Source organism: Orussus abietinus, unplaced genomic scaffold (assembly GCF_000612105.2).
Source record: "Orussus abietinus isolate OABI.00-Male unplaced genomic scaffold, Oabi_2.0 scaffold85, whole genome shotgun sequence".
Classification (NCBI taxonomy): domain Eukaryota; kingdom Metazoa; phylum Arthropoda; class Insecta; order Hymenoptera; family Orussidae; genus Orussus; species Orussus abietinus.
The window spans coordinates 313,438-341,162 of NW_019394405.1; the positions used below are offsets into that span (position 1 = coordinate 313,438).

Genomic DNA, 27,725 nt, shown 5'->3' on the forward strand with positions numbered 1-27,725 from the left:
GGGTAGGTTGCAGTGTCCTCGAAAAAGGGAGCCTTTGAGGTTGGAAAAGGGATAACGAAATCTCTTCGTCGTTAACGACGGTAGCCTCGTTGCATACGCGAAACCCGTTCTTATTTTTCAATTCTAGCTTGCGGCTATGATAATATATTCACAATTAAGTGCCTCGCAAAGACACGGTACAGAGTATATTTTATTAAATTAAACGGCAAACTTCCATGCGTGGCTAAATGGTACCATTGAAGCCGACTTAAGGGGACGTGAAAGTGGCATCCGAGGGGTCGATTGTTCACGAAACTTTTCTCCAAACCGAGAGTATCGTATTATTTCAAAGCTTACAACGTGAATATGGAGGCTATAAGGTAGGTCGTGACATGTCCCCCATGAAATTTAATTTATAATAAGAAATTTGACAAATTTTTGTAAACGAGTTTTTAAACAATTCAAATTTCATGGGTGTCAGGACCTTCCTTACAGACTCCATATTCACAGTGTAAAATTTGTAACGATTCGGTACAATCTGTTCAGAGGAAAGTTTTATAAATCAGACCTCTGTACCGTCACTTTCACATCGCCTTAATACCGTGGAGGTACATAGAGTTGCGGCTTCCACTATCGCAGAGGACATTAAACTTTAGACGAGCTTTAGAATTATTAACAACATATCGAAGGCAATATGTTTGGGTTGTACAAAATATAAAAGCGGTGCAGTATTAAATATAAAATCCAGTATTATTTTCCACAATTAAAACATCGACCAAGGTTGACACAATAAACATTTTATTGCGAATGCGACAATGTGAATATTGGCTTTTTAGTGAGAATACAAAGGATTAATCGAGTTAAGTGAAATGCTTCCAACGCAAGTTTCTTTGCCTTGACTATTTTCACTTACGGACAAGTCGAGTCGTGGGCTCGAATTCCACTAGGAGGTTCTTCCGAAGGAAACCTTAAACCGTCGTAATGGGTTATCCTAGAAGGAAGGAATTTTGGTCCCCGTCGAAATTGTCTCACGAATTTCTTGCGACATAGCAAAGATGACAGCTAATGGGTTGTTCGGAAAGTAATTTCGTTTTTTTTTATGAAAATGAAAGACGATTTTTTTATGGCGAATAAATATTTTATTGAATTATATATTGTCCATTCTGGTCCAATACCTTTTGCCATCTTTCTGGCAGTAGCATGATTCCACGCTCATAAAATGTTTGGTTTTTGCTGTCAAAAAACTGATCCAGGTGATTTTTGACCTCCTCATTTGAAGTAAAGGTTTTACCGTCTAAAAAATTTTGTAGAGACCGGAACAAGTAATAATCAAAAGGTGCCAGATCTGGAGAATATGGTGGGGGTGGCAGTATATCCCATCCAAGCTGTAGAAGCTTTTGGCGAGTTAAGAAACTTGTATGAGGTCTCGCATTATCTTGGTGAAACACTACACCTTTTCTATTGATCAATGCTGGTCTCTTCTGTTTAAGTGAATCATTCAATTTGTCCAGCTGGTGACAGTACACTTCAGAATTGATCGTTGTGTTGTTCGGTAGAATCTCAAAAAAAAAAACGATTCCTTTGAAATCCCACCAAACAGATACCATCACCTTTTTTTGATGAATTTCGGCTTTCGAAGTTCTTTGAGCCGGTTCATCTTTTTTACTCCATGATCTCTTGCGTGTAACATTGTCGTAGACAACCCATTTCTCGTCCCCAGGGATGATGCGCTTCAAAAATGGATCATTTTCTTGACGTTTGAGAAGCAAATCACAGACGTCAATGCGATGACACAAATTTCTTTCCGTAAGAACATGAGGAATCCATATGTCGAGCTTTGAGATTAAACCTAGGCGTTTCAAATGATCATGAACGGTCGAATTCGATAAATTTAATCTCTCAGCGATTTCACGAGTTGTTATTCGCCGGTTTGCATCAATTAATGCCTTTATTGTGTTTTCATCAGCTTTAAGTGGCCTTCCAGAACGTGGAGCATCTTCGATATCAAAATTGCCGGATCGAAATTTTGCAAACCAGTTTTGACCCTGGCGTTCCGTCAATACATCTTCTCCATACACGTCGGATAATTTTTTTTTGCTTGAATAGCATTTTACCTTTTCGATAGTAAAAAAGTAAAATTTGCCGAAATTGCCGCTTTTCACTTTCCATATTTGAAAGGGTAACAACCAAAAACTACTGCGTAGAATCAATCAAACTTTTTCACAAGCAAGCTTTGCTAGATCAGCTGTCAAAATATATAGCGATTATGCGGCTTAAGTGTGAAGTTGGCCGTGAAAAAAAAATTAAGTCCTCTGTTGGGAAACAACGAAATTACTTTCCGAACAACCCAATATATGTACATCACGTTAAAAGATCCAACACGGCGAAGTAAAACGGAAATCTGCAACTATTTTGTCCTTTCAATTCGATAATCCCTAAGTCATGTAAGTAAAGCTGTCAAGAGTTGCTAAGAAAATAATTCCTGTACATGAAGTAGTTTCATTTATAATTCAAGGTGATTTTAAGTAGTGATAAAAAAATTCCAGGGCAATTTCGTTCCTTCAATCAACCGTTTTATGAACCAGGCAAGTTATGATACTACTGATTGTCAATCATCCCACTTGGCATTCCGTTACAGTACCGCGTCCAATTATTTGTTTTAAATATCATTTAATAAATAAAATCGATTCAGATGTAAGGTCCATTAGCCAAATTTCGTTTGAACCGAATAAGGTTCAGTGAAACGTGCCAAGTTTGGTTGATTAAACCACCCTAGATTTCATAGGCATGACTGGATGTTTTTCCCCGCGCGGAAACCCATTTCAAGTTCTTCTCAAGCAGTCGAAGGTGGACCGTTGCGAAACTTTCCGAATCAATTACAAGTGGTCTCTTAAATGCTCCTCTTCTGGCATATATTCTAAGTCGAAGTTGCTCGCGAGATAAACTTCCGGGGAACTCTTGGAGGGCTCTTTGAACTTAGCCGAGGTACCCTGTAACGTAATAGAGGCCGTCAAGGTGACAGAGAATACCTGTCGGTTATCCGGAAGTTGGATGTAAAAGTGAATAATTGTCGTTCCACCGAAGCTATGACGAATCCCATCAGGAAAGGTCCTTTCGACTATCAACTGCGAGTTCTCCGTGTACACGTACCTATCTAAGTACCTATATCTAAATGTTTCTTTCCTTCTTTTCCTTCACTTAGCCGGTCCTATCCCCTTTGAACCGCGATGTCGTTTCGCTCAGAAGCTCCTCGCCATTTGTAGTCTCCTTGAGGAGGAAAGTACTCGACACTTGCTTGCAAACACCTTGAAAATGCAGAAACTAACCGCGCTAGGGGGGTCGCGGATTCTGTTCTTCTCGTGCCCGCCTTTAATTGAGATAATGGGGGAAACAATGCGGTAGGAGGTCGCGATGAAATCCCTCGACGTTGCGTTCAAACGTTTCGACTTATCTCGTTTCGAGGACCCTTTCCTCCTTCTCTTTGCTCGTTTTCATTTTTCATGGACGAGACCTTTGTCTTTGCGCCGCGGAGCCGCCGTGTCTTGACTCGCCGTTTTGGCCTCCTCGAGTAGAAAAGTACTCTCGACACATGCGGAAGTGCGACACACCCCGAAAGCACGGAAACAAATGACCCTGGAGACCATAGGTGCTAACTTTTTGCATCCATAAGCCGGAAGTTAGAGCGAGCATTCGCCTCGAACGCCAACTATAATTATTCTCGTATTAACCAACCGCTTAGAATTTTTATTTGCATCTAATTGCGTGGAATTAATTAAGACTAAGACGAAAAACTGTTAAGCGAAACTCGAGAAAAAGAGACTTAACTGTTCCGTTAACTTAATACAAGGAAACCATGGTACTTGAAAATGTAGACATATCGTGTTAAAAGTGGTACTAGGACAACAATTAATATTCGCCGATATACAAATACCAGACACTTAAAGAGTGGGGAACTAAGAGGATTAAAAAATCTACAGAGGATCTAATGAAAGAAAATTAAAATTCATATTTAGTCAAGTTTAAGAATTTGCATTAAGTATTATGATTTATATTTTATTGAAACACATCTACCCATCTTTACTTGGCCTTTTCGATACAGTACCGATGTACTTATACCGAGTACGTTCGATTTGTACTTCACAGTTGATTTGAGAGCGATCGCGACTCCACCTGGCGATAAATCGACCACGAATACGTCAGGCATCGGGTAATTGGGGAGATACATAATGTAATCACTTATCACGAGGTTGGATATAAACGACGTCGGTGGGGTCGAGACGCGAGAAGTTCCTATCTCCTGAAGCGTGTTCGAGAAACGGACAGACAGAATGGCACTGAATTGTGTACAGGAGTTTCTCGGTGCGAGTACAAGGAATCAAAGAGAGCGTGCATCGAGGATGTACCAACAAGAGAACGGGACTTCGATGGCGCGATTCAATTAAGAGGCGAATTTCTATCGAATGGTTGACACTTCCGACCGCCTGCTCCATTCGGTCTCGTCGTGACTTCTACTCGTTCGCGTGGCTAACTGGCAAACTTGCTAATCGGATTAATTATCTTAATAACGATGACGTAGCCGCGATTGACTCCCGTAAAAGGGAGGTGCGATCGGAATAGTTCACGCAAGGAAACGGAAAAGTACGCCTCCGTCCGAAATAATAATTTATTGGGTTGTTCGGAAAGTAATTTCGTTGTTTCCCAACAGAGGACTTAATTTTTTTTTTCACGGCCAACTTCACACTTAAGCCGCATAATCATTATATATTTTGACAGCTGATCTAGCAAGGCTTGCTTGTGAAAAAGTTTGATTGATTCTACGCAGTAGTTTTTGGTTGGTACCCTTTCAAATATGGAAAGTGAAAAGCGGCATTTTCGGCATATTTTACTTTTTTACTATCGAAAAGGTAAAAATGCTGTTCAAGCAAGAAAAAAATTATCCGACGTGTATGGAGAAGATGTATTGACGGAACGCCAGGGTCAAAACTGGTTTGCAAAATTTCGATCCGGCAATTTTGATATCGAAGATGCACCACGTTCTGGAAGGCCACTTAAAGCTGATGAAAACACAATAAAGGCATTAATTGATGCAAACCGGCGAATAACAACTCGTGAAATCGCTGAGAGATTAAATTTATCGAATTCGACCGTTCATGATCATTTGAAACGCCTAGGTTTAATCTCAAAGCTCGACATATGGATTCCTCGTGTTCTTACGGAAAGAAATTTGTGTCATCGCATTGACGTCTGTGATTTGCTTCTCAAACGTCAAGAAAATGATCCATTTTTGAAGCACATCATCCCTGGGGACGAGAAATGGGTTGTCTACGACAATGTTACCCGCAAGAGATCATGGAGTAAAAAAGATGAACCGGCTCAAAGAACTTCGAAAGCCGAAATTCATCAAAAAAAGGTGATGGTATCTGTTTGGGGGGATTTCAAAGGAATCGTTTTTTTTTTGGAGATTCTACCGAACAACCCAACGATCAATTCCGAAGTGTACTGTCACCAGCTGGACAAATTGAATGATTCACATAAACAGAAGAGACCAGCATTGATCAATAGAAAAGGTGTAGTGTTTCACCAAGATAATGCGAGACCTCATACAAGTTTCTTAACTCGTCAAAATCTTCTACAGCTTGGATGGGATATACTGCCACACCCACCATATTCTCCAGATCTGGCACCTTCCGATTATTACTTGTTCCGGTCTCTATAAAATTTTTTAGACGGTAAAACCTTTACTTTAATTGACGAGGTCAAAAATCACTTGGATCAGTTTTTTGACAGCAAAAACCAAACATTTTATGAGCGTGGAATCATGCTACTGCCACAAAGATGGCAAAAGGTATTGGACCAAAATGGACAATATATAATTCAATAAAATATTTATTCGCTATAAAAAAATCGTCTTTCATTTTCATGAAAAAAAAACGAAATTACTTTCCCAACAACCCAATAGATGAATAAAACGTATCTCCGAAGAAATCATTAGATTAATGAATGTTTTCTCGAGTGGACTAAATTATTACCAGGACAAGTGAGGTGACTTTTCATGATATGCTATAACGTGTGCACATATTTAAAAGCATATATTTTCTTAAGGGCCGATAAAGCTGTCATCGAATGAATCGAAGGACTTTTACGAGCATTCAGTAGGGGAATGAAATCTATACTTATTCAATTAAATGTGTTTAAATATATTATCCAAAATAGTGTTGTACTCTTCGAAATATATTTAAGAGGACGCGATGTAATTTCTCCGTGTTTCGTATTTTGAGAAATTCCGACCATTCGGATAAAATGTTTTTGGGTCAATGGGATGTATCGAGTCGGCGGGGGTATTTTTCTTGGCAGGTGTAGAGAAAGGAGTGTCCGATCCTGAAAGCCTTTTTCGAATGAAAGGGACCTTGGATGCGTCGTCCTTGCGTACTTCTCGCAAGTCTCGGGGCACGCGATCGCCTGTCAGGTCAGTACGTAATGTAGATTAATGCCGTAATGGAAATTAGTCCGCGATGACCGCGCGATAGCCGGCGAAGCGTACACCTACTCCGGGGATTGTTACTCAAACAAGAAAGGGAAGCAGAGCAGAATTCAGCTCCATTCATCAAAATCAGATAGATTAAAAAATAACGCGAAACAAAGTTAACTCGACGACACGTATAATCCGATGATAAAATACCGATACATGGTTTCGCCTTTAGTATCCTACCCTCGGTTTATTTTTACAATGGTCGAGTTCAAAACGGGTTCACTGAATAAAATAATTTCACCGATAACTCACGATTTTACTTACCTGTTTTCGCGGTTTTACCCGCTATACTTCTTCGTTACACCTGCGTGCCTCACCTGGTGTACCGTCGAAATCAGTTTACTCCAGCACTATCTATTTAATATCACTCGAGAAAAGAAAAAGGTCTCGCTATTTTAACAAAAATTTCTTTTCTGAGTATTCAGAACAATTCACCGTTTACAATAATTCATCTAATCTAGTCGACTTCCAAACCTATACCTGTTTTTATCATAGCCGTGATCGGTCATTGCATTAGGAGTGATAATACGTGTATTGATGGTACCATCATGTCGAATCACCTAATTGGCGAAACCGTCCGATGGTTTTTTCGCCTGATACCAGAAATGATTGAAAGGACCCAACGTTTCTCGTTAGGAACGAAACACCTGGGAGACCATTCATTTATTACAGGACTATTAGATCGAATCTTGGCCGAATCGACTATTAGATCGAATCGACCGTCTTGGCCCTACCGATAGAAATTTATCCGCCCAACATGTGGCGTGCGCTCTTCGTGTCAAGGTGTATTACCAAATCCAAGAATACAACTGATTTAAAACGATTGTACTTTCATTTAAATAAATTTATATTTAAAATTTCAACCACCCATCATCTCAGACCATTTCTTTGCACAAATGTTCGCGAGTTTTAGGTTATGTTATCTGATCACCAAGGGAGAGAAGAAATATCAGTACGACGGGATTTCGGTACAATAACGCTAGGGATATAAAAGGTATATAAAGTGGATAGAAAATAGAAAAGATCTACACTGTTGAGGAAAGTTTTAGTTGCGTTTCGAGTTTTTTTTTTTTTTATTATGCGTATATTACGTAGAGTCGATAATACTGATCATTTGTCGTTCTTTCGAGTTTATTGTGCCGAAGAAACTTGAAGAAGAATCCAGGTTGCTTTCTGTCACGAGGGGGAAGGGCAGGAAATAGCACATCGTTAGGGCTTCCTTTCGTTTGATGGGTCACGCTACTATCAGAGGTTTTTAACATTTTACCCCGGGTATCGCTAATGCATCGTTTATATGGAGTTACCTAATTTTCTAATGGCCCGTTTTGCAGGACTTGGATGAGAAAGAATAAATTACAAAATATTTGAAAATATTCCCTGGTCATTTCCTACTCGTGGATCTACACTATTCGTATATGTAGTGTGTCCGTTAACATCATTGCTTACATTGTTTACAACTATATTGTTTAGCTTCCACAACAAAAATATTTTATTATTGTATTTACGTGCTATTAGGACATTCAACGTAGTCAACGCTAAAGAAAAAAGTAATTATTTGTTCTTCTCGAAGTGGAATTTTTTTTTATTAACAAAGAATGTTTTGCAATTTTCGGGAAATCGTCATCAGTCAGAGCTAAGTTGTCAATAAGTGCTTTGTATTGGTGTGAAAAATGCGCCCAAGTTCGCAACAATCGAACTCACCTAATGAACGATCTAAAAAAAGTGAAGGTAATGCTTTTCCTGTGTCTATCAGAACATTTCACGAGGTCTCTCCATGGGTCGAACTTTATCAATTTTGTACCTTTTAATACCAAGAAACTTTATTATTATTGCCCGCTAAATATGTGTGCCTGATATTCGGTTGTTCACCACACAGCAGTTTTGTGCATCTCATTAGTTAATTACCACTCCTTTGCGATCGTTTTTACCTCGGATCAAAATGACTTGAGTGGCCGTAAAGCGATACGAGCACAAAACGTAATATCATGCAAAATGTATGCAATATGAGCCCGAATTTTGAACTACCATGTACACACACATGTCGATGCTCAGCCTATGTTAACGCCCGGCGTTTGCCGGAGTTAAGATGAAGTGAAACCCCCTTCAAATCAGTCGATTCGAATACAATAACTTTTTTTAAGGGTATTAGATCAAACTGTCCGAAACGTTGACACATCATTCCTGATCATCTAAGAGTTGTCCTGACGCATTCAACATTTGGATTTTTTTTTATTTTTTAACTCAGCCCAGACCAGAACCAAAATGGCGTCGACCTCTCATATTTCGATCAATATACAATTATCGAAGGCTCTGATATGAGAATTGAAAGGGTCAGGACAATTTTACGACAATTTAGAACACTCTGATAATCGATAAACTCGTATTTGAACGGGATAAAGGCAACAAAAGTGTTGTATGCACTTCTATGCTAAAACGATGGGAATACGAGGTCTCGGAGTGAAAATTTAATTGACCTGAAAATCACAGATGGCGCAGGGGGCCCCTTGCGGTCAATTAGGGCCCCAGAAAGCATGAATCCAGAGAATTTCTGGAGTTTGTCTTCGATTTCTTTATAATTATTGTACGAAAACGACAGGTGGAGTATGCCATTTGGTACAATACCCAATATAATTCGATACAGCTGTAAATATAAAAACAAACGTCGGCAGCGTAGGCATTTAGAAAAATCTTCTTTATCGACGTTGATCAAGTTCCTCGAAGTGTTCCACTTCACCTTAAGCAACGTAGGTGTAGTGAGTACTATTGGGTTGGCAACTAATAATAAATGATTACGGATTTTTTAATACCATTTATCGACAAAATCTGCAATCATTTAGTTGCCAACCCATTAGGATGGGGTGATCGTCCTGTGAAAACTGCGGAGTGTCTACTCGGTTTAATTTTGTATGTTACTTTCTTGTTACTAAAAAAACGTCTTTTTTTTCCCATGTAGAAGTGACACTTGTCGACATGTCACAAAATCGAAGATTCTATTGCTGTATGAGGCTATGGAGATAAAAGGGTTTTTGTGTATTTTCTTGTATATAGATGTTTATTTATTTAAACTGAATATTCAGTTCACCAATTAGAATTGTTATGTATACTTTAGTAATGATCCTGTAAACACTTTTTAAGAGAAATCCTTCGAGGGAAAAATGGTGAAGTAAATCAGGGTACATTAGTAGGCTCTATTTATTCGGCATTAAACGGCACGGAACCGGAAATCGTGCCAATGCCCAGGCTTAGGAAAAAAGAGAAGAAAAATATCCTCACCTTGTGGGGTAGGTCAGGGGGCGCCATCTTTCTCGTTAAACGGCAGGGCTCCAGAAGTTAATGTCCCCAAAGGGACAGGGGAGGGATACCGTCGCCTATAAATCCCTGGCAAAGTACTTTCTAACCTCTTGGGATCTCATACTGTAACTTAGCACAGACAATCAAACAAATTAATTATATACCCCGTCGCCGTTAAAAGCTCCCATTTGAAGCAATCGGAATTTTCCAGAGATGAATTGAACTCCCGTCGGTTTTTTGAGATGCTGCGTAGGAAGGAAACGAGATATCTCTTCCCCATATCGGTTTCAAAAAATGGTTACTTTCAACAAGAATAGAATTACGTCGACTCGTGCGATTCATTCGTATAGAGTTCTAAAGAAAATTGGTAATTTATTGAAAAAAGCGGATGGAATGACCTTATCAACTTTTTGAAATAATTAACAATTCATAACAGACTCGTGGTCACTTTCGGTCATCTGTTTCTTTGTACTCCATTCATTGTGTAATCGTCTAGTACTGTCAACTGAACATCCGTCTGCGTCAAAGGAAAAAGTGGAATAAAAGCCGACTAGATGTGATCGAAGCTTCGTGTGCACGTTTAGCCACAACAGGAAGAATCGGTTCCGTTTCCCGATGAAATGACAACGTTAATTCAAATTTTGCACCGTGGCCTAGAGCCACGATTTGGCGTGTAAAATTTCAAGAGCGATCCAGTACCATCCTGATTATGCTCGTTGCGGCTCTCGAGGACTCGGTACAGCTTCGACGGCACAATTAACCGGCTGGTTGAGCATTGCATTTGCGTCAGAGAACTTGATGATTCTTAATTCGAGCGAAACCTCGCTCGTTGTTCCCTCGACGAGGACGAAACTGCTGCAAGTCCTCGTCGGGGGATTACGCGATTCACAACGTGGGACGCGACTCTTCAGTGGTTCTATAAGGACAGTGGAGGGCGACTTTTTACCGTGAGAGTTTACCGACATCTTAGTTTCTCATTGTTCTCGGAAGTTCTTGCGAGGAACTCTCTGAAACCTCGGCACATATCTGGACCAGAGACGCGGCTCGTTAACTGAGAAAATTGCATCTCCAATAGAAATGTATGATTTTGCAGTGAATCAAAACCGTGTACCATGGGGCGGAGCCATCCTCAGGCTTTTGGCTGATAAACAGAAATGTGAATATACATTTTCAGTCAACTCCTTTATCTTACTCAATAATGAATCCCCTCAAAACACCTTCGGTGTACAAAAATTTAGCCAAATACATTTATCTTTATTCAAATAATTGAAAAAATAGCTGAAATTGCTCCCTTGCCATGAAAAGTTCAAATGATCTATTTTTGCCAAATATAGTAGAACATTCATTCCATTAAAGTGTCAGCTAAAATCTTTTTGCTAAATGTCAGAGTACATTTGGTTTCACGTATGTTGTATGTACAAGATTTTCTGCTCCCTCAAACCGAAGACAAATATTAAAAACTATATCGAAATAAATAAGAAAATTATAAACTAAATTTGAAAACAATATTTTATTTGGCGAGCACCAAAATGATCATATGCTAGGAGTATACCTCGGGTACTCGCCAAATAAAATATTGTTTTCAAAATTAGGTTCTAATTTTCTTATTTGTTTCGATATAGTTTTTAATATTTGTCTTCGGTTTGAGGAAGCAGAAAATCTTGTACATACAACGTATGTGAAACCAAATGTACTGTGACATTTGGCAAAAAGATTTTAGCTGACACTTTAATGGAATGAATATTCTACTATATTTGGCAAAAATAGATGATTTGAACTTTTCATGGCAAGGGAGCAATTTCAGCTATTTTTGCAATTATTTGAATAAAGATAAATGTATTTGGCTAAATTTCTGTACACCGAAGGCGTTTTGATGGGATTTCACGCTTTTTTGTAAAAAAAATGTTAATGGCTATTACTAATAATAAAATCGGCAAATGCATCTGATACCTTCCTATAATGTCAAAGTATAATTACTACAAACATATAATTTCATAAAAAGTTAGTAAAAATATGTAGGTACAATCGTAAACGCAGTATATATAAATATATTTTTTTATATTAACACCCTCAACATTTTGAATGGCACCATAATTTATCCGCCAGTGTAAATTTTGAAATCCTAACATCAAATTTGGATTTAGCGACCACAAAAACCCTGAGAAACCCATTTTTATAAAAATCCAACCATTTTACATTTTTATCCGCCATATTGGATCCAGCATTCGCGATGACCATGATCGCTGTTTTTATTGGACAAGGACCCGCGTAGGAGGCGAAGACACGTTGAAAAATTCAACATTCAACGGAGGGCTTATGTAAAGTAAATTCTTTGATGAAAACTACATTCTTTAACCAAAATCTCTGATCGGTTTGTTCATAAATCGATACCAGTGAATTATTCATGTTTATCGTGAATTTATGCCATAAATATTCCAAGTAGCACGTTACGAGACGAGTCTTTCAAGGATCTGTCAATATATTCAAAGAAATCATATTTTTATGGGAGAATGCGCCAATGCTCAATTATTGGGACATACATTTTATAAAGTGACAAATAAATTGTATAGTCGATCAAATCATCGAATCGATGTCACCTCTTAACGAGAGGTGTAAATACTAGCCGGGAAAAAGAATATCGGTGCTGCTGAAACTAGCCGGAGGGAGTAATTCGCAAACTCTTCGCAGAGTTTCGCAGAAGTTAAGAGTTACGACAAATAATGCCCGAGGACTGAGAACGACGGCAAGACCATAACTGGGGATCCCTTTGGCCATTTTCGACGGTGGAGGGATCCTTTACATAGGATGTCCCGTTTAACTTCACTGCTCCAAATATCTCTGTTGCTTTTAACGATGCAAAAAATGTCTTTAAAAAGTCGTTTATCCCGAAGGAGCAAATATTATGACAAGACCTCTTTTTTGAAGGTCTCATTCTTGGATAAATTCCACCCTCATTCCATATTCCTGGATTTTTAGCCATACAACATATTTTTATTAACGTCGCGTTGTATTAAGAGAAGCACGATTATTAGCAATGATCTGGACTTTGTACAACGTTGGACGCAAAAGGTGTGTTTCAATAACAATAAACTTAATGGAAAATGACTAGAATACGACCTTTTTTGCTCAGGGTCAACCGCAATGTTCAAGAAATTAACAAATCAAATAAACAAGAAAAGTAGTCAGGAAATATATGTAACCCCATCTAAAAAGACATCGATGCTCTTGCAATTTCGAGAAAAAAAAACATTTGGCTATCTTTTACTGTTATCAAAACCAGACGCATGAGGTAAGTTGGATTTAACGAAGGCAAGTGTAACGTGTGGTTATGATGAGAATTTATTCGATTAGCAACGGGTTATCCTTGCGAAATCGACGGATATGACAACCAGGAGTTCGAAAACCGTGAGCATAATAATTATCGCCTTAATTCGATTCCGAAGATTGCAATTACGGTGTTCCTTCTCGAGTCTTCTTGTAGTGGGGCAACGAAATAGAGGTGCGGAATGTCGGCGGCCCACTCCAGGCCTCGAGAGGGAATCTAATTGCGGCCACGCTTTGGGATTCTACGGAATACATGTATATTCAACAATGGTGGAATGAACACGATGTGTCTTTTTGGTGAACCAGTTTTTCACTCCTCCGCTCAGCACTTGTTTCCGCCTTTTTGTTAAGGTGAAGTGCAACCCCCTTCAAATCAGTCGATTCGAATACAACACTTTTTCTTTAAGGGATTTAGGGGGATTTTATTAGACCAAACTGTCCGAAACTTTGACACATCACTCCTGATCATCTAAGAGTTGTCCTGACGCATTCAACATTTGGATTTTTTTTTATTTTTTAACTCAGCCCAGACCAGAACCAAAATGGCGTCGACCTCTCATATTTCGATCAATATACAATTATCGAACGCTCTGATATGAGAATCGAAAGGGTCAGGGCAATTTTACGACAATTTAGAACACTCTGGTAATCGATAAACTCGCATTTGAATGGGATAAAGGCAAAAAAAGTGTTGTATACGCTTCTATGCCAAAACGATGGTAATACGAGATCTCGGAGTGAAAATTTAATTGACCTGGAAATCACAGATGGCGCAGGGGGTCCCTCTACGGTCAATTAGGGCCCCAGAAAGCATGAATCCAGAGGATTTCTGGAGTTTTACTTCGATTTCTTGATATTTATTGTACGAAAACGACAGGTGGAGTATGCCATTTGGTATAATATCCAATATAATTCGACACAGCTGTCAATATAAAAACAAACGTCTGCAACGTAGGCATTTAGAAAAATCTTCTTTATCGACGTTGATCAAGTTCCTCGACGTGTTTCACTTCACCTTAAGTCATGTAATGACAGATACAATTTGGTGGGCTCTCGTTACAGTGTTCATGTCACATAGAGGGAGAAAAATCTATTTTGATAAAAAAGAAAAAAAACACTCCGAATTCGAATGTACCTTACCTGTTTCAGAGATTTTGAATCGATAATTGATTTTCTGACGTTTCTCCAAATCAAATAAGATGAGATCGTTCTGTACGATTTCCAGCAACACATGACATTGACTTAAAACATTGACAATCACGTGTCAATTATACAATGCTTGAATGAATCATACAATGAAAACAGAGATAATTGCCATACGCAATAGGATGATAAGAAAAATGATGGATCTTGAAACTTTTCAATTATCCTCAATAACCACTATACGGTATATAGTAACAGTTACAAAACCATGGTGCATTTACTCATGGCCTACGTAAAGCCTATAGATGGATATCGCTCGGTGTCATGATAATTCTGTCATATATTTAACCGTATTATCCAATCATTTCCACAGAAAAAGGAATTTTAAGTTGGGTTCAAGAGCGTTGGAAAAAAGTGGTTCTTATGAGACCAAGCACAGGAAGTTCGCGACAGTATTTTACCTTTGTCGATTTGCTTGACGAAGTTGTTTCTACTACACATAGGGATATGACACAAAGTTAGGGGGAGACACCTCGTTAACTTATTGTTAGTTAAACTCGAGCTTGACAAGACTGCCAAGTGAGATGGGGAGGAGGCTATTATCTAACGAGCTGTTATCCGAACCCTGCCGACTGACACAATCGATATGAAACTCCTTGGTTGTTTTCGGTCCTCTTTCCAGACCCCCGTAAACGGGGAATGCGTTTACGCATGTCTCGTGCACTTTTTAGATGGTTCGCAGTAACATGCAGGAGAAGTCGGTACGGCATTGCGGCTGCAAAGTACGTCGACACGAACGCCGCTTGCAACTCTTTGCAAGAAGATGGGAGAAAAACTTCTTTTACGACTTCTGTGAAGCACCACTGGGAAGGATGATGGTAAAATCTCATTTCGCAGAATGCTCCTCCGTGCTGGATCTGCCCTTTACACGGATACGTTTTGATAACAAGCTCGTCGCCTTCTCGGCGAGGGAACACCGCAAAAAAGTCGGAATTCCTTGGAACTTTCAATTAAAACAATGTCAAGATATAAGCCGAAGAATTTCGAATGTATCGGACGAAGTACGGCGTAAAAAAGGAAATGGGTTTCCTCTCCGAAGAGAAACTGGAAGTGAAAGAAAAAGCGATTGTTTATAACACATATGACACGAGTATTTCCGTACTTTGGATCATTTTTGGATTCGAGTCGCATTTGGAGAAAGCCGAATAATTAATTAGGACCAGAATTGCTGGGAAAAGTTTTAATGGTCTGTAAATCCATGATACGTGACAAACGCGAGGATAAAACGATTAAACGCGACAAGTGCTGAGGTTTAAGCAGCCAGAGTTATTCGGTACCTGCTGCAAACGATAGTAACAAATTAAATGGAGATAGAAGATGCTTTTCACATATTTCGAATGTATTTCATCAGGATCCGCAAGTACCGGCATTTAAGGTGAAGTGAAACCCCCTTCAAATAAGTCGATTCGAATACAACACTTTGTTTTAAGGGTATTAGACCAAACGGTCCGAAACTTTGACACATCACTCCTGGTCATCTAACAATTGTCCTGACACATTCAACATTTGGATTTCTCAAAAAAATCTTTTAACTCAGCCCAGACCAGAACCAAAATGGCGTCGAGCTCTCATATTTCGATCAATATACAATTATCGAAGCCTATGATATGAGAATCAAAAGGGTCAGGGCAATTTTACAACAATTTAGAACACTCTGGTAATCGATAAACTCGCATTTGAACGGGATAAAGGCAAAAAAAGTGTTGTATGCGCTTCTATGCCAAAACGATGGGAATACGAGGTCTCGGAGTGAAAATTTAGTTGACCTGGAAATCACAAATGGCGCAGGGGGTCCCTCCGCAGTCAATTAGGGCCCCAGAAGGCATGAATCCAGAGGATTTCTGGAGTTTTACTTCGATTTCTTTTTAATTATTGTACGAAAACGACAGGTGGAGTATGCCGTTTGGTACAATGTCCAATATAATTCGATACAGCTGTCAATATAAAAACGAACGTCGGCAACGTAGGCATTTAGAAAAATCTTCTTTATCGACGTTGATCAAGTTCCTCGACGTATTTCACTTCACCTTAATAACCACTCCATGTTTTCTAAATACCGCCCTGGACAAAACTGAACGCGTAACATTTCTCCAGGTCGCATGCATCCTTCTCAGCTGTTTCCACATACGGTAAAGATTTCGATAATTCTAGTCACTTATGACTAATAACTCAGCGGAGCGAAAGATCCGCGATCTCATTTCTTTCTTCGAAAAAAACAGAAGGCCATTTCCCGAAAAACGTTCTCTGCCGACCCACCTTATCACTGACTATCTCCGTTATACATTGACGACATATATTTTCGGACAGCCGGCGAATCGTCCGGGCGGATCCGAGGAATCTTCCCGAAGGATCTGTCCGACGACGCCACCCGGGGGACTCGCTCTCTGCCGCTCCTGGCGCGTCCTCGGGAAATTCGAGGACACCGCCTCGAGAGCCGCCGGGTTCGCGGAGGATTCGAGGGGATCGATTGGCTCGCGAATTTACGACCGCGTACTCCCCGTCGTTTACGAGGGCGTCGCGACGGTACGGACCGATATTGAAATTCATTCATAACTCTCCGGCTTCGGTCGAGATCGCGCCCGGCCTCGGAGGCCGATCTGTCGCGAGAAAGAGAGCATGTCGCGCATCGTTGCATAAAAAGCAGACTATTCGGCGGGGGTGGAGAATGTGCCCCGGAGTTAGAAGGGGAACTCCCTCCGGTGGCGGGTTAAGCTCGTAAAGCGCTCCCCGATGCGTCGCCGGCAAACCGGCGTCGATCGCGTCGCGGCGCCTTCGATTTCCCCTTGCGCGGCCCTCGAACCTGGTTAAAGCATTTATAATCGATACCTGGTCTATTTAAATTCTGTTTTTAATTCTATTCTAGATTTCGTTATTAGACTTCTTTTAACCCATTTAGTGCCGGTCGAAACACTTAAGGAGAAGTGAAATACGTCGAGGAACTTGATCGACGTCGATAAAGAAGATTTTTTTAAATGCCTACGTTGCCGACGTTCGTTTTTATATTGACAGCTGTGTCTAATTATATTGGGTATTATACCAAATGGCATACTCCACCTGTCGTTTTCGTACAATAATTATAAAGAAATTGAAGTAAAACTCCAAAAATCCTCTGGATTCATGCCTTCTGGGGCCCTAATTGACTGCAAAGAGACACCCTGCGCCATCTGTGATTTCCAGGTCAATTAAATTTTCACTCCGAGCCCTCGTATTCCCATCGTTTTAGCAAAGAAGCGCATACAACACTTTTTTTGCCTTTATCCCGTTCAAATGCGAGTTTATCGATTACCAAAGTGTTCTAAATTGTCGTAAAATTGTCCTGACTCTTTCGATTCTCATATCAGAGCCTTCGATAATTATATATTGATCGAAATATCAGAGCCTGACGCCATTTTGGTTCTGGCCTGGACTGAGTTAAAAAATTTGTTTGAAAAATCCAAATTTTGAATGTGTCAGGTCAATTCTTAGATGATCAGGAGTGATGTGTCAAAGTTTCGGACAGTTTGGTCTAATACCCTTAAAAAAAGCATTGTATTCGAATCGACTGATTTGAAGGATGTATCACTTCACCTTAACACTTGTAAATCGACGATATCATTGTCCGGCGCTAAAAGAGTTAAGATATTAGGAATTAAGATATCTTGAATCTAGAGAATAAATGGCCATGCGCGCTCTTTTGTTCCGTTATAATCCGCCGATATGGATATATTTGAAGTATTAAAGGATCTCCGAAAGACTATCTAGAGAAAGAAATTCTATTTTCCGATTACGGGCTCTTCCGGGTAATGGGTAGAATTCGTTTGACCTTTTAACGCCAGGCGCCTTTTTCCTTTTTCGTGCCGAGCTTCGCGGCGTCGCCACTCGGAACGTCGGAGGCGTCGCGAGCTCGCGAGGGCAAAAACTCAACGACGATGACGTCGTCGAGGACGGTGGAGGAGCGTCTCCGTGGACGTCGTTAATGTCGCCGACGTCGACGGCGTCGGCACGCCGGGCGCGTATAATGTGACCCACTGACGTCGCGTTTAGTAATCGATTTGAACAGCGGTTTTGCCAGGCTGAGGGGAGGGGGAGGGGGCGTCGGCGTCGGCGTCGGAGTCGGTGTCGCGGAGTATACACGGTCGCCGGAGTGACCGGTCGGCCATCTTGAATTCTCCGGCCGCGTCGCGACTCCGGGGGTTTCGCGAGACCCGAATCGGCGACGACCCCCTTGGCGTCGCGACGCCGACCGTCGCGTGGGCAGGACCGCGAGCGCGAAATAGATATTCCAAGCGCGACTCGCGACCCGCGTTCGCTCCGGCTGGCCCGAATTCCCGTTCCGAAACCCTCTCGGCGCGGCGTCGCGACGCCGGCTCGGCTCGAATCGACCCGGGGCGTCCTGGCCCCTTGGGTTGGACCCATGCCGGCTCGAACGAGTAATAAGAATTGCGAGAATTACGGCAATTACCAGAATTACGGATTTCATTGCGATCCTCGGACGTGCTCAAGGAATTCCGTCGAATCAACTCGGAACGCTGTAACGACGGAGGCGTCTCGAATCGATTCCGGGAACCTTGAAAGGAGTCGGTTTCTTTAGTGTCTCGTAAACGCGTGCTCGCGATAAGCGCCGAATGTATGTGCTCATCCGAACTTCTTTAAAGCGAAATTTTCCGGGGAATACTCGACACCCGAATACGATGAATTCGCCCCGGAACTCTTGTTCGATCGAATCCGTATCCACGATTTCGATGGGGAAGAGTTACTCGAGGCGACCTTCTCGTACAATTAGTGTCATATTCTCTGATTGACGGAAATTCGTTCTAGGTATTTTTTTTAAGTGAAACTTCTTATGAGAATGTAGAACGTATATATGCGCATGCCATGGATGGGATTCGATTCGAAAAGGGAAAATCTTTTTCTCTCTTTCCACTAATGAAAGTTCTAAAAAGTAAAGGTAAGGCTTTGTCCCTGTGTCTATTAGAATGTTCCAATTCTATCTCAAAAACTTTCGAACATTCCCAATTTTCTACCTTTTGCTCCCAACAAACTTTCTTATTATTCTCCGCTAAGTATGCGTGCCCGATATTCGGTTGTTCACCACACAGCAGTTTTGCGCATCTCGCTAGTAAAATACCAGTCCTTTGCGATCGTTTTTACCTCGGATCAAAATTACTTGAGTGGCAAAGCGATACGACCGTAAAATGTAATATCATGGAAATTGTATGCAATATGAGCCCGAATTTTTAATTATCATTTACACATAGCCGTCGATGCTCAGCGTTTGCCGGATCTAAGCGACGTGGGTGCGGTTAGTCCAACGATTGGGTGTCCGTCCCTGGAACGCCACGGAGTGTCGACTCGGTTTGTTTTTTACTTTCTTACTACTCACAAAACGTCCACGTTTTTCCATTTTGAAATGAAACTTCTTACGGCACGATCATGCCTACGTATAGGTTCGCAGGTATGAAAGAGACTCGCTTGAGAAAGTGAAACGCTCGTTTTTCAGTTAATTACTATTTACAATCGTGTTTGTATTTTAGCGTTAATACAATATGCGTTAACGTTTTTGTTAGAATTATTTAATTTCAATTTGTTGTGTGAGAAGTTGATCAGCGGGTATGCTTCTGGTATTGCGAAAGTGACATTAAGTCGCCGCTCATTATTGTTGGTACCTTATCCCAGTTCTTACTTTTCATTTAATTACTATTTATATTCCTGTTTGCGTGTTAGTATTTAGATACAAACTAGTAGGTAGATACAATTTGCGTAAACGTTTCCGTTAACATTAGGGCGATATTCTCTCAGCTAATTATCGATATTTAAAGCGTAACAGGAAAAATACAAATAAGAAAGTTCCTATAATTAGGCCCGAAACAACCAGGACCGAGCGGATCAGGGCATTTAGTGAATAAATACGTAAGAATTATAGATTGATTAGATATCAAACTAATGATATCTAATAATTCTCTTCAACTCGGAACGTTCGCTTCCAACGCGCGGGGCACCCACGCGCCGACTTTTTAAATTCAAACACGTAGGTCTGTCCCCTTTCGAAGCCTCCATCGCTCGTGGGCTTTAATTCGTTCTTTCAAATCTTTACTCCGTCGCCGCCAACGTCGTTCCCGGGCATGCCGCCCGGTCGACGCGAGCGAGACGTCGCGACGCCACTTCGGTGGAATCGACCAGCGGAGCTGCGGCGGCGGAACCCTCCTCGTCCGGGACGTCGCGGCTCGCGAAAGGCGAACCCCTCGATTCCGCTTCCAGGAGTCGCGGTCAGCCTCGAGAGCCTCGAGGAGGCGTCGCGACGCCCGTTCGCGCTCCTCGACCTTCTCGGCGGGCCCTCGCGGGACCCTCGGCGCGAGGCGTCGGCCCTCCGTCCCGCCGGCGCGGGGCGTCGTTTCGGCGGGTCGGACCGCGCAGGCTCGCGAGTCCCGGTCACCGGGAGCGCGGCCGCGCACCAGTCTGTCGGGGACCTCGGAGCCGTGCGTATCGTGCCTCGGTTCGTGCACCCGTTTCGCATACCGAGACCCCGCTCGCCCTCTTCTTCTCTTTCTTTCTCTCCCTCCCTTTCTCTTCCCGAGGTTCCCTCTCGCCTCCTCTCGGTCCTCCGCCCCCGCGCCCCTCGTGCTCCGTTCGCCCTCCGGGGGCAGGATCCGGTGGACGCGCGCGCTGATCGCCTCGCTCGGCCGGAGTCCCCATACATGAAAAGGGGAGTCAAGGAGAAGGCAAGTTCACGGTCCGCGCCCGCCCTGAGGTGCCGCCCCCGCGAGCCCCGTTACGGCGCGGCGAAGGAGGCGTCGCCGGGCGAGAGGGAGCCCCCCTCGTCTCCCTCGCGCGCCCCCCCCGGCCCTCCTAGCTACCTCGGGCCCGACCCGCGCGCGCGCGCCCCCCGGGCCGTCGGCGGAACCGCGGATAAATGTGTCGATCGCGGCACAAAACGCCGAGCGGGGAACGGTAAGCGGTGGTATTTTTAGCCGGCGGTACGCGCCCAGTGTGCCGCACGCCAGGGCGACCCGATGAAGCGGCATCGGCGGACGTGACATCGAGGAGTTCCCTCCGCCGCCGCCGGGGACAGGAGACCCGGGGCCCCAGGGCCCCCTCCGCGGTGAGTAGACGCGCCCCGTGCATGCCTAACCTCTCGGCCCGACCCCGAGCCCGAGGCCGACGCGGCACGCGCGCTCCTCCGATTGATTCGCGACCCACCCTCCCGGGGAGGGCCGCCGCCACGCTACGCCACGCCGCGCCCGGCTCCGTTACGTAACGCGGCCGAGCCGGACATTATTTCGGGAGCGCCAGCCCCGAGCCGCGGAAATACCCGAAGGGACCACGGCCCGTTTCTTGCGCCTCCCCGAGACCGACGTCGCTGCCCAGGTCGCGCTATCGACGATTATCCCGAGTAAAGGAGGGTTTTGGCCGGGTGCTACCGCGAGAAAGGGCGATGCTCTTGAAAATAATTGTTAATGTTTTCCTGGACCCCTGCACTTTGGTTTATCGATGTTGCTTTCTTTTTCGACTAATTCCTGGATCCGCCCGAAGCGGGGACTCGGGGTATTTTATTCATTTAGAAATCAATTATTTAATGGAAATAAATTGACAAGGATGTTGGGTAACAGTTTGTAACGGTAAATCGAAGTCGCGAGTTGCTCGATAAGGCTGCCTCGATTGAATACAATTTTCTCGAGATAGCCCCTTGATTAAAATATTCGATTATAGGTCCGAGCAATCCCTTGCGTTAACCTTGGTATGTGGGAGGGAACTAAGACGTCGGGAACTACACGTGGCAAAATGTGAGGTTAGAATCGCAGCCTTGCGGATCTGCTAAGCCGAAGGTGAACAAATTCTTTTGGATGTCGTGCTTCTCCCCGAGGGCGATTAAAAAGTGCCAACCTAAATATCGACGAAAGTCTTAACGAAATGTTGACTCGATTAGTGGAGTATCTAATTATAATGACGCCGAGACCCATCGATTCCGGCCGAGAGATAAATCAATGATACGCTTGCCCTGTCAAAAGAGATTCTTCCTTCGTAAAATATCCTCGAATATTAATAAAAGGAGAGAACGGATAACTGCATTTGTCGGAGAGGGCGGTGAACTATGGGATTCCGTAATAAACTTCTGCGGCTATTTGCGTAAAGATAGTACATAGTGTAATACATTGGCTGTATTTTAAAGCAAGGCTTTTAGTCCGACTCGGGTACGTAGCTATTTTTCCTTAGTTCCGTAGCTAAGACCGGGAGCTCTTTAATGTTTAATCTGTTTGCGCAATGTCTACTTCCTGTCTTTTGAGAGTTTTTAAAGGTAACGAAAGGTCGCACCGAGGTTAATCGATTCGAAGTTTTTTCAATGCCGGATGATTTTTAATTTATACTATTTATATTGGTCGAAATGGAATAATGGGATGAATGGTCGAATTAAAAAATGTGATGTTTCGGATGAACCACTCTTTTTGCTACTTTTCGGTGACACCTGCACAAACTCGCGAGACGCAAATGAACGTTTTGCAAAAACATTGTATAAGGTCAAGAAATTATAGCGAGTAATTGGACGTGGCAATAAATTCAAGTCTTCATTTGGATGTAAAAGTTCGTAGAGGAAAGGAGGGGTGGCGATTTGAAACGAAACAATCGGCTCTATTTCTGCCGTTTCCTTGCTTATAGTCCACCCTTGAGAAAATTATTTACGAGAAATCAGCACATTCACGTAGACCGATGCACTTCTTGGTGTGTCAAGGTTCCTGGCACTTAAGCTCATTACGACAACGGGAGTGCCTCGTTTCTTCCGACCTGTAATTTGATTCTCGACCCAGCAATAGTTTATGATGAAAACTGTCGAAAACGTTGGGAAGCAAAACAAGGACGCTGCGGGATGTTTTCAACATAAATTATGAACAATTTCTTCGACTCCGTTAAATACCTTAAAACGAATTCTCGCCGATTAATATTTTTATTGTCGGTGCTTTCATTTAATCCTATCCATAGGTCTAGTCAAAATTAGGTATTGTTCTTCATACTCTGATTATCTGGGCTGATATTGGAAAACCGATGGGTCGATGCCTAACAATGCTTAAAAGTTTTCCGGCTTCTTTTGGGAGCATTTGCTGCCAAGAAATAAGGGAGAGGGTAGCTCTTTAGCCGAGAACCGAGCAGCTCGAGGCTTTTCCGATCCGTAGAGATATTTAGGAGCTAAAAGTAAGCCCGGAATGCGGGCCACGGTTCTATTTCATCGCAAAATAGCCCCACGCACGAGCGATTATCGAGGCTAATCGCTGTACAGCGCTCCGAAGGTTCGTCGGATCCATAAGTAAAGCCGAAGCTGCGCGCCATTTGAACTTGTACTCGATTTTGGGGACCTACATACTTCATCATAACCCGAGTGCCTGAGGTTCCTACGGCGTTCCATGATTTTTCTCGTATACCTTTTCGCTTTAACCCTTCGTTACCTTGGACGAGATATCTCGCGACCCAATACTGGCCGATTAAGGTGAAGTCAACCTCCTTCAAATCAGTCGATTCGAATACAACACTTTTTTTAAGGGTATGAGACCACAATGTCCGAAACTTTGACACATCATTCCTGATCATCTAAGAATTGTCCTGACACATTAAAAATTTGAAAATGTTTTAACTCAGTCCAGACCAGAACCAAAATGGCGTCGAGCTNGATTAACGCTTTTGACGATAATCTAGCTTCCTAACATTAATATTTTGACATTCTAGACAAATTATTTTGTGTTCCGCCTTTGAGTTTTTATGTCGCTTATGGTATGTCTTGAGCATTATGCTGATAAACATTGAAGTCGTAGTACAGCATTCATCGTATAGGAGTTTAGTCTTGATTCATTACTTTGAAGCGTTACAAGATGTTCAGTCGAAGAGTAAGAAATAGAATAATAAGCTTGATTATCGTCAAAAGCGTTAATCCGCTGCTACCGGATCGCGAGATATCTCGTCAAAAGCGTTAATCGGCCAGTATCGGGTCGCGAGATATCTCGTCCAAGGTAACGAAAGGGTTAAAACCAAACCTTGCATACACAGTTGGAAAGGAATTTCGGTGCCAAGGATAAAAAGCAACGGATCGTCAGCTTCTCATTTAACCCATTTGCATTATTAACGTATATATACGCTCAGTTTTCCTGGTCACTATCACCGGAGCGTATATATGCGCTCAATTTTGCTGGTCACTATCATTCAGCCTGAAATTTCGGTGATAAGGACCCTTTTTTCATACTTCCTTATGATGCAAATGGGTTGAGGGATATTGTGAAATTAAAAAAAAAAAAAAGAACATTCGTGCAATGTAACGTAATTTTTATCGGATTAGGTGCGTTGTTTAATTAAAGTATTAACTTGCTGTTTTTTTTGTTTTGTATGAAAAAGACTATAGACTTATTTGTTCGTTTATCTGTTAGAGATAATACGAGAGATGGTAGATCCGAAGTTCCCCGGTGAAAAGGGGTAATTAAAACCCGTTTGACGTATTCGCCATTGTTCGTTCGGGTTTGGACATTTAGGCACCTTTGTAAGCAGGTATTTTTTCGGTCTTTGTCCCCCCAGATTTCGGTGGGGGTATTCTCGTTTAATATCAAACCTGCTCGAGGTTCTTTGATCCTGGAATTGACATTCCCCTCGAGCCTCGAGGCACGTCTCCGAAATGTCGCGTGACCGAGAAAGTCGTTCCTATCCTCGTGGAAACTTATTATCACGCTACCAAGGTGCCCGGGTTACTTTTCCCCGTGTTCCCGGGGTGGATAAGATGATCAATGTCTCGCGTGCAATGTTTTAAGTTGGGGGATAAAGATAGGAATAGGTCGACCTCGAAAAACGGACGTGCGAGCGGGAGAGTAACGTTCGAAAGTCTCCGAAAGTCACGCTCGAAAGCTGTTGATAAGAGTTCCGTCACTTAATCGATATTTTTAAAAGGCATTCGAGAATAAATATAAATTGCTAGAAATTAACAACTTAAATAGAACTCATGTCCAGGTGATATGAGCGCGTGGAAAAAAATTTGTATCTTCAATCCCGCGACATTAGCGCGGAGAATGAAATATTGCTGTCACGGCGATATGATTACATAATTTATTTCTGTTGCACCAGAAATATACTGTTCGATGCGGTATAATAGAGTTGTCAAGCTCTACATTATTTGCGGTAATGTCTTTGCAATATTTAGTGTAGATTGATGTTGTAAAATGTTTTATTGCAGCTGCAGTAACGTTATCAGGATTTTTTAGAGACCTAGATCGCGATTATTCCACTGGCTTGAAATCTGCGCGGAATTGCGTACAATACGCGTTTGTTACAATGGTTACGTTTGCTACGGTGCTCGGAAGGTAATCTTTGTACGTGATAACGGTAGCAATTATTACTACAATAGCTGATTCCATTGTATTCGAGATAGTATCAGGGTATATTATACGTACAAATACAGTGACAATGCGAAATCAGTGTATCGGTATACACTTCGGTATATACAGTGTACACTTAAGGACATGAATGCCTTCTTTGCGAATATGGTATCGCCAATTTAAGAAGAGTAGGTATTCGTGTTCGCCAGTATACAATAATTGCAGGAGCGGGTACGATCTTTCATGACGGTTCTGACTTAAAAGTCTAAAACTAAGTGGTTCTTAAGGTGAAGTGAAACCCCCTTCACATCAGTCAATTCGAATACAACACATTTTTTTAAGGGTGTTGTAAGTAAATATATATTATAAAAAAGTGTTGTATGCGCTTCTATGCTAAAACGATGGGAATACGAGGTCTCGGAGGGAAAATTTAATTGACCTGGAAATCACAGATGGCTTAGAGTGTACCTCTGGTGTTTTACTTCGATTTCTTTATAATTATTGTACGAAAACGACAGGTGGAGTATGCCATTTGGTACAATGCCCAATATAATTCGATACAGCTGTTAATATAAAAACAAACGTCGGCAACGTAGGCATTTAGAAAAATCTTCTTTGTCGACGTTGATCAAGTTCCTCGACGTGTTTCACTTCACCTTAAAGACCACTGATCTAAAATGTACGGCGGCGAAGAATAAAGCCGGTCAAACTCAGAAGAATTCAAAGAACACATAAAAACCCTACAATGAGACATACGGGACAGTATAATTTGTGTCGCTGAAAAGTAAGTTTTGCAAACGGCTCTCGGACCTAAGAGAACAAAGCATGGCTTTATTTAATGGTTCAAAGTATCATTTCTATACTCGCGGTAACTACCGAAAATAAATTGTTCCGTTGTACATGGAACAATACGTTTAACAGGGAGAGTACGCCGAGTTATATACCGCATTGTGAATAAATCGATCCGAATTTGTCCAAGGCGTGTCCCAATGTGGGGGAAGTTAAGTAATTGGACTGTTCTGAGGTTTCGAATGTAATATCCCTTAATTGGTGCATCGCGCTAAAGTATTCGCCCGTCCCGTGAAGTGCATTTTATCATTTGGTTTCACTCCAGTTAAGCAGTGAGATTTTTACCGTCTATAAAGGAACCTGTGGTCACCTGTGACCATTATTCACGAAATATGGACAGGGGCAAAATTACGCGAATATGTGGAACAAGAAGCCTTTGAAATTGCAAATGTAATTAAATCTTTAAATTACCTCGTATTTATCCATTCTCCGTTGAACCGTGTTTAGCGAGATGAAGAAATTAGCGACACTTAGGAAGCGCTATCAAATTGAAAAGTATTTGCATGTGGTATAACCAAATAATTCGATTAGATCAACGAAAGCTAATGCGACTCAAGCAACTTAACTTGGGAAGCATATTCAATTAAAAGAAAATTCATTTCATTGGAATAGAATATAAGAAAATGTTCGTCCAATCGGATGTCATGTAAGACTAGAGAAAAGCATAGGTATGGACTGTCAAGTAAATAATTTACTTGGTATTCCATGATAACGTTACTTAAGGTGAAGTGAAACACGTCGAGAAACTTGATCGACGTCGATAAAGAAGATTTTTTTAAATGCCTACGTTGCCGACGTTCGTTTTTATATTGACAGCTGTGTCGAATTATATTGGGTATTGTACCAAATGGCATACTCCACCTGTCATTTTCGTACAATAATTATAAAGAAATTGAAGTAAAATTCCAAAAATCCTCTGGATTCATGCCTTCTGGGGCCCTAATTGACTGCAAAGAGACACCCTGCGCCATCTGTGATTTCCAGGTCAATTAAATTTTCACTCCGAGCCCTCGTATTCCCATCGTTTTAGCAAAGAAGCGCATACAACACTTTTTTTGCCTTTATCCCGTTCAAATGCGAGTTTATCGATAACCAAAGTGTTCTAAATTGTCGTAAAATTGTCCTGACTCTTTCGTTTCTCATACCAGAGCCTTCGATAATTGTACATCGATCGAAATAAGTTAAAAAATTTTTTCCTAAAATCCAAATTTTAAATGTGTCAGGACAATTTT

At 41.9% G+C, this 27,725-nt stretch overlaps 1 protein-coding gene across 3 annotated transcripts in view; it reads left to right on the forward strand.

Annotated features, from left to right (window-relative positions):
- LOC105697150 (plasma membrane calcium-transporting ATPase 3) overlaps positions 1-27,725 on the forward strand; it is a 236,565-nt gene that overhangs the window by 124,779 nt on the left and 84,061 nt on the right. The window contains exon 1 of one of the 3 annotated variants that reach the window (XM_012420215.2): positions 20,788-21,404. The exons of the other annotated variants lie outside the window; for them this stretch is intronic. The gene's annotated coding sequence lies outside the window, so the exon portion shown is untranslated. Of the gene's footprint in view, positions 1-20,787; positions 21,405-27,725 lie in introns of those variants that run through there. 3 annotated transcript variants of the gene reach the window in all.